General features: G+C 38.4%; 1 pseudogene; it reads left to right on the top strand.

The window, feature by feature from the left end:
- Positions 1-2,068: 2,068 nt before the first annotated feature.
- The window catches only part of LOC113076884 (von Willebrand factor A domain-containing protein 7-like), a 41,280-nt pseudogene continuing 29,400 nt past the window's right edge, over positions 2,069-13,948 (top strand).

Genomic DNA, 13,948 nt, shown 5'->3' with positions numbered 1-13,948 from the left:
TGGTGGCCACCCTGTTAATACATTTGGCTGCTTTTAGCCTTACCCTGGAGTTGGTTCACCCTCTACCCATGATCTCAGTTCATGCAATCTCACAAATCTCTGTTATAACACAATAAATATATGCATAATTAATATTTCATAATGTCGACAATTTGTGTGTTATAATGAGAGGAAACGTGAGCATGAAAATTTCAGCACTGCATTGCTCAATGCTGCAAACACATGTTAAAGGCTAAATAGAAACTTAGCATACGCTTGTGCCTGTTAATTGTTTATATTTTATATTAGTTCATGTTGCTTTTGTTCAATAGATGAATAACAATTTTATGTGTTTGAGATATTTTATGTTTAGATATTTCTATTTTACTGGAGTCCCGTGAATCATTTTACTCTCCGGAATCCGACACACACACAAGTCTCTGCACTCGCCTATCAAGTCTCATAAGTCTTGTCCCACGCGCTGCACTCTGTTGCATCAGGTCTCGCGGGAGAAGGTCTCTAATCCACTGGCACTTGACTCGTCAATGCATGTGCTATATCCTTTATACAATCTCTAGATTATAAAACACTGCATTCTTTCAGCAATATAACGCAGTAACAGTAGAGACCTCGGCTTGTAACTATACTCTAATTACTATTTTTGAAAATGATAACGTGTTAGATTACTCCGTTACTAAAAAGTAATCATATTACTATGGTTAGTAATGCGTAACGTGTGATTTGTAGCCCCGTTCTGGCTGGGCCGAGTATGGTTGTTAGATCTTATCCTGCTCCTCGACAACTCTCCATGGATTCCAGTCAGGAAAGATCTACTCTCACAGTATATATATAGTTTCAGGCTTTAATTTTATGATTTATGTAGCTATTAAAGGAGACATCCAAAATACCTCTGTACTTTTGAATCTTATGTGTCAACAAAATGGTTGTGGATGGCTGGTGAAAGACTCCTCAGCACCTATTCTTGTGGACAGTCATGGTTTCACTGGATATAGTGGCTGTATTTCTGTGGGGAGGAACATAAGAATAGTTTTCCATATGCCAGCATTTCTGTTTGAGAATGGAAGATCAGCATTGACTCTACAAGCTTCTACAGCCTGAAAGTCACTGGTTATCTGCCGGTAAATGATTTGTTTGATTTGAAAAGCCATTGAAAATTTGAAATGCTCACACTGCATGAATATAAAGAGTTTCCAGCTACTTGCACATGATAACCGTTCTCCTACACTGTATCTTTATTTGTTTTAAACAGCAGAATTAATATTTATCCAATTCTGTTCATAATTTGTTATTTTTTGTTAAAATACTGTTGAAATTATGGATTTTGGAAGTGAAAAAGAACAAGTCATTGTATAATTTATAGTGATATAATATAATTTCCTGACAAACATGTTGACAATTAAATTTTTGTCTTTGTTTTGATTTTGTAAGGAAGTATCCAGGATTGACAGTCCCAAAACTGTCAGCCATATACTGTGATGCCTAGATACTGTAGGAATGCCGCTCTCCATTCGAGAACCACTTTTCATTTATCTTATCTGTCATTAAATCAAAAAACATTTCATGATCTGTGTGGTTTGTTGTGTGCAGATATTTACTAAGACCAGCAGGTTGTGGGGAATGAAGTCAAACTTATTTTCCAGGCCTGGCTGCATTTTTTTTTATTCATATTAATCTTATTTGACATGTACACCGTTTCGTTTGATTTGATTTCTAAGGGCTGACCATCATATCCTGATTTTGCAGGCATATTCCTGGGTCAGCATGTTTTGTTGGTGCTGGAACAACAATCCTGTCAAGTTATAACCCTAGCCCTAATGATAACCTAACCCTTTAACTAAAGAGAATAAACTGACTGTTTTCTTTTGTCCTGTTGCATTATCAGGACATGTTTTTCCTGTTTAACACTGTAAAACAGTTTTGACACAAAAGTGCTAAATAAAGGTGACTTGACTTGACTGTTAAGCTTGACTCTTACATTAGATCTCATACCTGATTGGTTGTCAGAAATGTTGGTCAAGGACCAAAAAAGATCAGGATACTTCTTAAGAACTATATGGGTGTAGGGGAATGAAACCAGTCTTCATTCCAGCCTGGACTGTATCTTTTTACAAAAGGCGGGCATTATGCAAAGCATGTTTTTTTTTTTTCTTTGCTTCCATTTAACTGATTTCCATTCGGCACCATCTAATTATTTTGAGGTTTCTATAGATCATGACTGGTCTGGGTCGACTAAATATGGGGATTTAATTTAAATCTGTGATTTAATCAGTGTTATATACAAACGGAGTCTGCAAATACATTACTCAAGCACAATCTACTACAAGGTAATGAAATAATTATATATAATTAATGTGTGCGTGTGTGTGTGTGTGTGTGTGTGTGTGTGTGTGTGTGCAGTGTTAAAACAATGTAAATCACTTTTTGTGGTTAATTAAAAAATAATAATTTGAACCTGAAGTTCTTTATGTGGGGTGTTGGTGTTAGTGTGGGGCATTAAATTAGAGTTTGGTTAGAGTTTTGATCACATAACTGTTTCAAAACCCTAATTCTTATGACCCCATCAGCAATTATTTAATGTCTATCAATCGGTGATTATAGCATTTTAATTTAAATAAAAAATAATAATAATACATAAGAATTTTTTGACTATTAGGGTAGAGCTACTATTTGAGCACCGAATAAAACAAATACAAATCTTCCTGATCATACACGCACGCACACCTTTTTTACTGTACATACACACAATTTTACTTTTTTCTTTTTATTCATTTATGTGCATGACTGTATGTTAGTTAATGCCACATGCACTGTAATTTGTTTTATGCTGAAAGTTACATATTCAAATTAAAATATAGCAACATGACACTTGACTTAATCTGCATGTTTGAGTCACAATGAAGTCTGTGTTAGAGACAGAAAAAAGTAATGTATGGCATATTTAATTAAAAATAATAATGAAAAATAAAAACACAAAATTATTAATTAAGAATTAATTTTCATAATGATTTTTTTTCATTGTGTCATTGTGGACAGTCATGGTGTCACTGGTTGTAGTGGCTGTATTTCTCCTCCAGGGGGCTCTATTTCAGCCCCCTCATGCAGCAGCATTCAAAATCTTCACTACTGATGAATCCTTCACACATCATCGAATCACTGAGGCAGCTTTCCTCCGCAAGATGGCAGAGGTTTGCCGAGATGTAGCCACAGCCCGGGGGAAAGATTTTACTCTACCTGTAAGAAAAGAATATGAGCGTGAACTCATTCTGTTTACAAACTATTTGATCACTTAATTAGACTTGATTATATTTGTGTGAATTTATCCCAATATTAATTTGTTAATCTGAATTTTAGAGTTTTAGATTTTTTGTTTGCCGTTGCAAACTGAGACACAAGTTAAACTTTTTGCTGAATTCAACCGCAGAATGTTAGCATTCCCATTCATCTTATTAGCAGTTGCTCAGCAACTTTCCATAGCCTACAAAAAAAAAAAAAAAAAACACCTTGTAAGCCATCACAGGCACTCATGTGTGACCATTATCCATACAGATATAAGTTTAGTTAAAAATAAATTAACCATATGATATTCAATACTGAGGATGAAGTGTATTACACTGGAGCAATCCTTTTCTGTACAGTTTATGGCCAGAATTATTAGTTAATAATCTGACATTTTCATTTCATGAATATTAATCATGCATTTTATGGCAGTTAAAAGGCTGCAGTGTTAACAATTTTTTTTTTCTGTACATCCAACTCCTCACCTCCAGATCAACAGCAAATTGACTGCAACTACCGTCCAGAGAGCCTGCTCAAATGCATATTCTTCCCTCTTGAAACTCTCCTCTTTCAATCTGGCTATTGTTCAGACTTCCCTTAGCAATGCAGCTGTGGATAGAAAGCAGTTCAGTACTGCTCACCATTTCGATGATGAAGATTTCAAAAATGGACGAGACCTTATTACTAAGGGTGTAGCTGCTGTGAAAGTCAGCATCAAAAAGGGGAACTATTTTTCCGCCCGCACCAGTCTTGGGGCTGCATGTCATACTTTACAGGTATGGTTGCCCTGAAAAACATTCTAATCTACATTATAGAACTGTGAATTAAATTAAGCAGCTTTTTTTCTCAAACACTGTTAAGAACAATCTAGCATACAGATGTGTTTTGTGTGCAGGATTTCTATAGCCACAGTAACTGGGTGGAACTGGGAAGCACTGCTCCTTTCAGCACACTGATCAAACCTGAGCTTCCTCTCAACAATACAGCAGGTACTGTGCTGTATTTTTTATTTATTTTTTATTTTTTTATTCTGTGCATCTCAGAATTACAAAGTTTTCCCCAGTCACTAGTATCATATATTAGTTAGCCATCTTTACAATTATGTGCATATGTAAAAAAAACTAAGTTGTGACACTTTGAATACTGTGCAATTCTACCAACACTTTATGGATGGATGGATGCCTAGGTCCCAACACAAAAACATGCAGAAACTGTGTTGGAAAAAACTGCAGTGACAATATTCTCCCAGATGTACTGCAGCAGAAGACATTAACTTCTGGATATTTCCACTTGATTTTATCATCCAAACCTGCAGGTAAGTACTGGCATTAGCTCTGGTACACTGTAAACCCTATCACTGTAAAACTGAACAGTAAAATGAATCAAATGAAATTAGTTAATTGCACTCAAATATAATGAAAGTTCATTGGACTTAATTTAAATAAGTTCTGTAAACTCAAAAATTTGTTGTAGTAAGATGAACTTAAAATGATTGTGTTTTCTAGTTCCCAGCATGCTTTGCATCAGAAAACACAAGATTTTTACACAAGATTAACATAGAGGGACATAAGTTAATACATAAATGTTGTTTTATATTAGAATTTACAAAGGTTTATGTTATGTTGGATTTCCCGTTGTGGTGAAGAGCAGAGCCTGTGGTTAGGCTGAGGATGGATAGCAAAAGCCTAAATTTGAGTGTATTTCCCACATTATATGAGTTGAAAAATAGATAACATTATGAGTGAATTACTCTTAAGTTGAGGAATATCATTATTTAAGATGGCACTGAGATAATTTAAGGCAACTGGAATTATAATTTTTTTTTTTTAGTTTATGTAAACTTAAAACATTTAAAAACATTACTTAAATGTTTTTGTGTAATCTGTTACAAAATATTTTTTGAGTTCTGTGAACTCATCAGGGTTTATAGTGTAACAGATTACACAAGAACATTTAAGTGGTGTTTTTAAATGTTTTAAGTTTACATGAAATTAAAAATTGCATTTGCCTTAAATTATACATCTTATAAATATTGATATTTCTCACCTTATAACTAGAGATTAATTCACTCAACATTTTCTCTACTCTTCACAACGGTAACACTACAAAACCAACATAACAGAAACCTTTGTAAATTCTAACATAACACAACATTTAAGGACTAACTTTTGTCCCTCTATGTTAATCTTGTGTAAAAACACACAAAATATCAATTAATTTCTACATTTAATTTCCTTGTTTTATGATGCAAAGAATGCTGGGAACTAGAAAATGCAATCATTTTAAGTTCACCTTACTACAAAAAAACATTTTTATTTATTTATTTAAATTAAGTCCATTGAACTTTCATTACTATTTGAGTGCAATTAACTAATTTCATTTGATTAATTTCACTGATCGGTTTTACAGTGTTTTGGATTTCAAACCAAAGTCAGAAAGTCGCTGAACTTGAGAGTATGATACTTAGAGAGTTACTGTAATATTTGACTGGATGGAACAAATATATTTAAAATGTACTTGTCAACAACATTTAATTGAAAATATGTGTCTGGTCAGGCAAATGTAGCCATGGCGGCTTTCTTGACAGGACCAGTTCAAGAGAACCCACTGGAGGCATTAATAAAGATGACATCAGTTCAGATCACGGCTTCCTTCACTTCCGTGCTGCTGACATGGCCATCAATGCTACTATGGAACTACTGGAAGATATTCGACTGGCCACAGGCGACCAAGCCTTTCTTCGGTATGAGAACATTTTCGCCCCTAGTTACACTAAATAAGATATTTAGAAGAATGTCCAGAATATCCTTTTTTTATTATTTGGTAAAAATCCTATAGACTGAACTATTCTTTCATCTCTCTTTCTTTAGACTAATGGGCCTCACTCAGACTTCAGTTCTGGCTTTTGTGTTTGACATCACAGGCAGTTTGTCTCATTACATTGAAGTGTTCAAGAGTGTGTGTTTAAGTATCATAGACAGCAGGAGAGGAACATCAGAGGAACCTTCAGAATATGTTTTAGTCCCATTTAATGGCCAGGGTAGGTCCATTGTACTTAAAATATGAAATATTTTTATTAAATAAGATCAAATTGTTTCAGAGACACTGCTGACAAACACAAAACACTTTCAGAAGACAATAACTACATGGAATAGTTTTGAAAGCTGATGTTTTGTGAAAAATAGGTGATTTCCTTTCTACAGTGTCTGAAAGGAAAGGATAATTTTAAATTACAAACCATAATATATATATGGGTGAGATACATGGATCAGGCACAGCATTTTTTTTAAATGCATATTGCATTTTCTTGGTCTCTGTAATGTGTGTATTTCTGATGACAGGTTCTGGACCTTTGATAAGCACTCCAAATGCAGATACATTCAAAGAATATATTAATTCACTTTCAGAATCAGTTGGTGGAAACTTCTCAGACATGTTCCTGTCAGGACTCCTGGTGTGTCTTTTGGACCATGATTTAAATCCTCACTCAGCTTGAAAAAGTTCCACTGAAATTAGTACACACAAAACAAATGTTATGAAAGATAAGATAAAAAATTATTGTGAATAATTAGGTGGAGCTTTGAAATCCATAATAAATAATGAGTCATTAATTATGTAATTATACTCTTTAAGCTTCCTGTTTGTTATGTTTCATGAATCTATAGTTGACACTGACAAGAACTCCTCCATCATCAGACATTTTTGTTTTAACTGATGCTTCAGCCAAGGACACGGAATTAAAAAGTGCAGTTAAGGCCATGATAGAAAGCACCAAGTCAACAGTGAGTGCCTGCAGATCACTTGTGTTATCACTGTTTGGTTTGTTATTTCAGTTTTGCAGCTGATGTGTTACCGTCTACAAACATGTTCAATTTGTTAATGCATTAGGTATCATGAACCAACAATAAACAATAATATATATACAAATCAATATTAAGAAATGTACAAACCCGATTACGAAAAAGTTGGGACGCTGTGCAAATTGTGAGTAAAAAAGAAATGGAATATTTTACGAATCTCATAAACTTTATTTTATTCACAATAGAATATAGATAACATATCAAATGTTGAAAGTGAGACATTTTGAAATGTCATGCCAAATATTGGCTCATTTTGGATTTCATGAGAGCTACACATTGCAAAAAGTCGGGACAGGTAGCAATAAGAAGCTGGAAAAGTTAAATGTACATAATGAACAGCTGAAGGACCAATATGCTACTTATTAGATCAATTGGCAACATGATTGGGTATAAAAAGAGCCTCTCAGAGTGGCAGTGTCTCTCAGAAGTCAAGATGGGCAGAGGATCACCAATTCCCCCAATGCTGCAGCCAAAAATAGTGGAGCAATATCAGAAAGGAGTTTCTCAGAGAAAAATTGCAAAGAGTTTGAAGTTATCATTATCTACAGGGCATAATATCATCCAAAGATTCAGAGAACCTGGAACAGTGCGTCAGGGTCAAGGCCGGAAAACCATACTGGATGCCCGTATGGTTTTTCGGGCTCTTAGATGGCACTGCATCACATACAGGAATGCTACTGTAATGGAAATCACAACATGGGCTCAAGAATACTTCCAGAAAACAAACTGTTCTTTCTTTTTTTCACTATTCAGGTTAATTTCCTGCTTACAAGCTCCTTATTGCGTAGTGAAAAGGATGCCTCTCCATCAAGATCACTGTCTCTGTCAGATATACAGCTGTACAGTGATCTGGCCCATGTTTCTGGTGGACAGACCATAGACGTCACAAACACTACAATGTCTCAAGCCAATGCAATCATTACAGATGCTATCACTGCTGACCTGGTAATTTCTAACAATTTTTTGAGCTCAATATACTAACTCCTATTATATAATATAAATATAAATTAGCATTATGCAACTAATATTATGCTAATTTAAATGCTTTGTTGCTGTTTTATGTTGTTATTGGAAGTAATTGTTACCTTTTGAGTGTCCTTCATTTACATAGCACTATATACAGTACGGACTGTGTCAAAACAGCAAGAGTCAAACAGCAAGAGTCAAACAGGAAAATAATGTTTCAATGATACAAACAAAATTAAGTTCTACTGTAAAGTAGCTATAAAAAACAAGACAATAGTAAAAAGCCAGAGTTTTTTTTTTTGTTAAAATAAGTTCATTGTTTTTTTAAATCAGTTTAATAACTGTATTAATTCATTAATTATAGAATGAGTTTAATTAATCTATAAAGCATTTCTAGAGAAACGTCTCAGGTTACATGTGTAACGTCTTGGTTACGTATGTAATCCTCGTTCCCTGAAGGAGGGAACGGAGACGTTATGAATGGGTTCTCGCCCGAGAGCCCAATCACCTTCGAGTGGTACAAAACGAGCCAATGGTACAAAAAGTACCTTGGTCTGCGGAATTTGCAACGCAGCTGAACCCTCATCTCCCGAGGACTCAAGCCCGCCTTGTGATGCGGCTTTCGACATACGGTCCTCTTCGCGAGCCCCGAATGAGATGTCAGGAGCTTGAGAGGGTCCAGCAAACTCATCCGGGAACTCGACCGGCTGCGGCGTATGTGAGGGGGGTGTGGCCCGAGGAGGTTCGCTCGTCGGGGAAGCCCACACGGTAGTCTCGATCTCAACGCCGAGATGTCCCCACAATGAGAACATGAGTCATCCACGAACGCAGTCTCAGCGTGCTGGAAGCCCAGACACGTGACACAGCGATCGTGACCGTCACGAGGAGCGATATATCGACCGCACCCAGAAACACACGGGCGAAATGACATCTTTAAAAAGATGCAAATCGGCCCGTATTTATTTTTGTGAGAGAAATTTGTCTCTTTTAGAGGTGTTGAAGCGCTCAGGGGAACGCGGGAGCTGTCGCAGGAAACCCAGACGAACCGCTGAATCGCGCCGTCACACCAACACCAGCTCTTGCTTGTAAACACTCCGGTGATTGCAGCAAGCGATGTGCTCGGCTCCGAAGCGAAAGCTTGAATGCGAGTTGCTCATGTTGCTCCTTATATACCCGCTCTGCGGGGCGGAGCTTGCGATGCAAATTCTGCAGACCAAGGTACTTTTTGTACCATTGGCTCGTTTTGTACCACTCGAAGGTGATTGGGGTCTCGGGCGAGATCCCATTCGTAACGTCGAACGTGACCGACTGAAAGGGAACCATGGTTCCTCAAGGGAACGAGACGCTGTGTCTGAGAATGCTTTGGGGAATGCCCTTTAGCATGACTGCCCTTGAATCATGTGTGTAATCAGTCCAATGGAGGGGCAAGATGTCACAGGCGGGAAACGTCAAAGACCAGGAAGCTTAAAAGCATGTGCAGTAAAACCAGCATTTAGCCTGTAGGAATGAAGCAAGCGCCGCCAGGGATGCTGGAAGTATGGCCCCGAGACACAGCATCTCATTCCCTCGAGGAACCATGGTTGCATACGTAACCTGAGAAGTTCCTCTTCAGGAACTTGAGCTGCTTCGGAGAACACTTTGGGGAATGAGAATGCCCACACCGACAACCCGGGAGGGTTGAGAGGGCCTGCAGGAACTGTAGAACTGTACCAACCGGGCAGTTAACTGGGTCGAGCTGGCTGTCTACTCACCAAGAAGTGAAAAGCTTCCACTTCAAGGCATAGTTTCCTCATTGAGAGCTCTGGGTTGGAGAATGGTCTCAACAACCTCTGTCGAGAGATCGGAAGCTATAGTTCTGCTTCCACAGAGACCACACCTACAGCCTCCAAGCTCTGTGTGGTGGCTTGTCCTCTGCCTGCGAGAGGAAATCTCTCCTGACGGGAACCTCCCATGGAGTGCTGTCAAAGAGAGAAATCAGGCTCAAGAACCATACCCAGACCAGCCAGAATGGGGCTATTAACAGCAGCCGGACTCCATCCCCACACACTCTCTCCAGAACTCCCGGGAGCAGAGCAGTCAGGGGAAAAATGTACAGATGAAGCCTCGGCCACGTCTGTACCATGGCGTCCAGCCCCAGTCCTTACCAGTTTTTTGACCTGGTAAGGACTCTAGCTGCTGCATTTTGGACTACCTGTAGCTTGTTTATTGAAGATGCAGGACAGCCACCTAGAATTGCATTACAATAGTCCAGTATATAGGTTTTGAATGCATGAACTAGCTTTTCTGCAACAGAAACAGGTAACATGTTTCATAGCTGAAGTCTCCTAAAACAATGGTCCTCAGACCCACATCGTCTTCTAAGAAGACTAGACCAGAGTCTGCTCATGGCAGGACCCCATGAAGCACACTTGGCAGGGACTCCCACACCGCCATGTGACCTCATAAGGGAACCAGTCTTGCGAGACCAGCCTCTTGTTGAAAAAGCACAATCAGCTCCCCGAGAGACGTCTGCACGAGCTCCACTCCTCATTAATGCTGCTCATTAAAATATTAGGCATAATATGCTTGTGTAACTGATGCTTGTGCACAGGGGTGCTGCACAAGATCCCGGGCCCTATTCATAGGCAGTCCTAATGGGCCCCCTACCCCTTGAAAATATATATTCCAGACTTTTCAAGGGCCCTCTATTGCTTTGGGGACCTGGTAATCAGTACTGGTTTTACCCCCAGTTTGACACCCCTGCTTGTGCAACTGAAGGGCATTCCCCAAAGCGTTCTCTGAAGCTGCTCGAGTTCCTGAAGAGGAACTATAGATTTCATTATCCATCTCAGTTCATTTCTCATACCATAATGTCTGTGCAATCATAATATTGCCAAATACTAAGATTCCCAGTTACACAAACCAAAAAGCTACAGTGGGAATGAAACCAAACTCCATCAGTGACAGGAATTGTGAAAAAATAAAACCTTCTGAGAAATCAGGCTCAAAGAAATCAGGTTCAATCAGAGGGCCAGTTCTGCTCTGGCCAGATGAACCAATATGGTGTAGTTTAATTCCGGGCAGCAACACAAGCCAGATTGTGGATTGGTATAGTTCAGAATATTCATCCAGTTCCTTCTCCTTGGTGATTGGGATCCATAAGTCCAGTGTTTGGTGGGGCTGAAGCTGGAGAGGTCTAGTTTTCAATGTCTTTGCTGATGATTTGTGTCAATGGCCGTCTAGTTCACGAGGTCTTTGCAGGGTATCTATCTCTAGGGCTCATATAGTTATTATGGTCTCCACTGACATCTAAGGCATTTGTGGTTGTCTCTAGGTGCTGATCCACCACCTGGTTTGGATGTCTGGTCTAATTGTTTCCCAAATGTGTTTTTTGAAGGTAACTGTTCTTCAGGTAGAGAGAAGTTCAGCCAAGGAAGAAAACTTTTCTTTTGTGCTGGATCCATCTCTGTCCAACACGACAGTGTATATCACTGGAGACTCTCCAGTCTTTACCCTTTACAGTCCTACAGGTACAGTACAGCAACACATTATGAACAGAGTGCTTACCTATGTGCTTAATGAATCCGTTTTTCTGTGCTTAACTGATCATGTAACAGTAAGGCCCAATCCCAATTCTACCCCTTACCCCTTCCCCTTTTCCTTACCCCCCCATTTCGCGCGTTCACGTGAAGGGGTAGGGGTGTCTCGATTCTCTTTTGGTTGGAGGGGAAGGGGTAAGGGGAAGGGCCAGATAGCCCTTCAAACAGAGTTTTTTTCAGGACCACACTTCAAACGAAGGGGTATGAATTCTCTCGGCAACTTGGCTGCTACAGTGAACAAAAAGACACATAAACGTAAGCTTTTTTGGCATAAATAAAGATTTTAACAAAGAGTAAACATTTGTTTTATGTTACATTCAATTGTAAGTTCATATTAACACTCATGTTACTCAAAGAAATGTTTGCAAAAAATTGCTAATATTTGCTAACGTCATATCATTACAGACTACATGATTGTGCCACAGCATATGTCTGATCAGGCCGATAACTGCCATAGACATTGATGGGGGCTAATCCTCCCAATAATTAGAAATCGCTAAACCATTTTCTCAAATATTATCTATTCGAGAGAGAGAGAGAGAGAGAGAGATGTAAATTGCGTGTATTCGCGTCTGTGCGTATATATTTTAGAGTGAGTTTACCTAAAAACAGCTATTGTATCCTCTCATCACTGGAAAATATAATGTAGCGATTCAGTATTTAAACTGTATTTAATAAAAGTCGTGGGGCAGCGTTGACAAGTTTATTTTCTCCTGGATGTGTGAGCTGCGTGATTTCCGATCTATGTGTCATGTCATATGTGTCAATAAGCAGCTCAGAACGATAATTAAAGATAACGATACTTAACGATAATTAACGATAATTAAACGATAACTAAGCTCTATAGAACGATGATTAAAGGCTCTAATGCACACCAGCATACCAGTATATATGTGTATTGTAAGAGCTAGACGACGAATGATGGCGTGTGACGTCATGGAAGTGGTGTCCCAATCCTTAGGGAATATTTTCTCCCCTACCCCTTGACACACTGTTTCGAGGGACAAGGGGAAGGGGTAGGCGGAGGGGTAGGGAAAGGGGAAGGGGTATAAAATAGAATTGGGATTGGACCTAAATAACATATAATTATTGTGTGTCAGTGTTTGGTTTGGTGCTACACTCCTTTGATTCCTGCTGCTTACAATACTGTAGATCCTCAGCTCTACTCTCCATCCCTGTGTAACCACATCCGTGACAGTACCACTCTTAACGTAATGTTTTGTCCCCACACTTTCAGGTGTGTCTCAGTCAGGTTCAGTCGCAGATGGTCCTCTGGGCAGCATCCTGACTGTAGGGAATCTAAAGAGAGTAAAACTCAACTCTGACAACCAGACAGGAGAATGGAAGATCAGTATAAACTCCACAAGCTCCTACACCCTGAAAGTGATCGGTAAAATTTTTGTTCCTGCATGTGACTTGCTGTTAGTGTTAAAAAAAAAAAAAAACAGGCACTTGACTTTACACATTCAAATCAACTCATCAATTTTGTCCATCCAAATTACATGCAAACAAAACTATGAAAAGTTTTTGAAGTTTCCTGCCATATAAACGGAAGGTACATTCTTGGCTACAATAACAAAATACAACTTAAATTGTCATGCTGTTGGTTATTATTATTTGGTATTATTTTCACTCTCAATTTTCCTTGTATATGAAACCATGATCCGCACTCATAAAAATAGTCTTTTTTTATCACATATCGCAATATTATTTACTGAGTAATAAAATAGATTGATGCACCAACATACATTTTTAAGTGACAAAAAAGTGCTGTGCAAAAGGCTTTTGTGGGATCCTCAATTTGTAAAAACAAAGGAAAAGTACATGCATGTCTACATTTCTTCAATTGTGAATACAGGTCAGAGTTCTGTGGACGTCCTCTTTTACTTTGTGGAGATAGTTGAGGGAGGTCATGGAGACTCATGGGGACAGAGTTTCACCCGCCCTTTTATTGGTAAAATACTGATATCTTCCTCAAATATGTATATATAAATTTCTAGATTATATATATGACAATTTTTATTTATTTATTTATTTTCCCCAAAACAATTCTTTTCAAAGTATTTTTCTAATTGCTGATCAGGTCAGAATGCTACTTTCTATGTCTCTGTGACTGGAAGAGATTCGGTCACAGTGACTGAAGTGCTTCTAGTTGAAGCTTCAGGATCAGATTTTGTTAATGGAACTATCAAAGCTGTCGGTGCGACAGACTTCCTGGTCAACACTGACAGAATCCCAGAGTGGGCGTTTGTGGTACAGCTGAAGGGG

Source organism: Carassius auratus, chromosome 1 (genome assembly GCF_003368295.1).
Source record: "Carassius auratus strain Wakin chromosome 1, ASM336829v1, whole genome shotgun sequence".
Classification (NCBI taxonomy): domain Eukaryota; kingdom Metazoa; phylum Chordata; class Actinopteri; order Cypriniformes; family Cyprinidae; genus Carassius; species Carassius auratus.
Note: the sequence above shows the minus strand (reverse complement) of the source record. Positions and strands in the feature narration are given on the sequence as shown.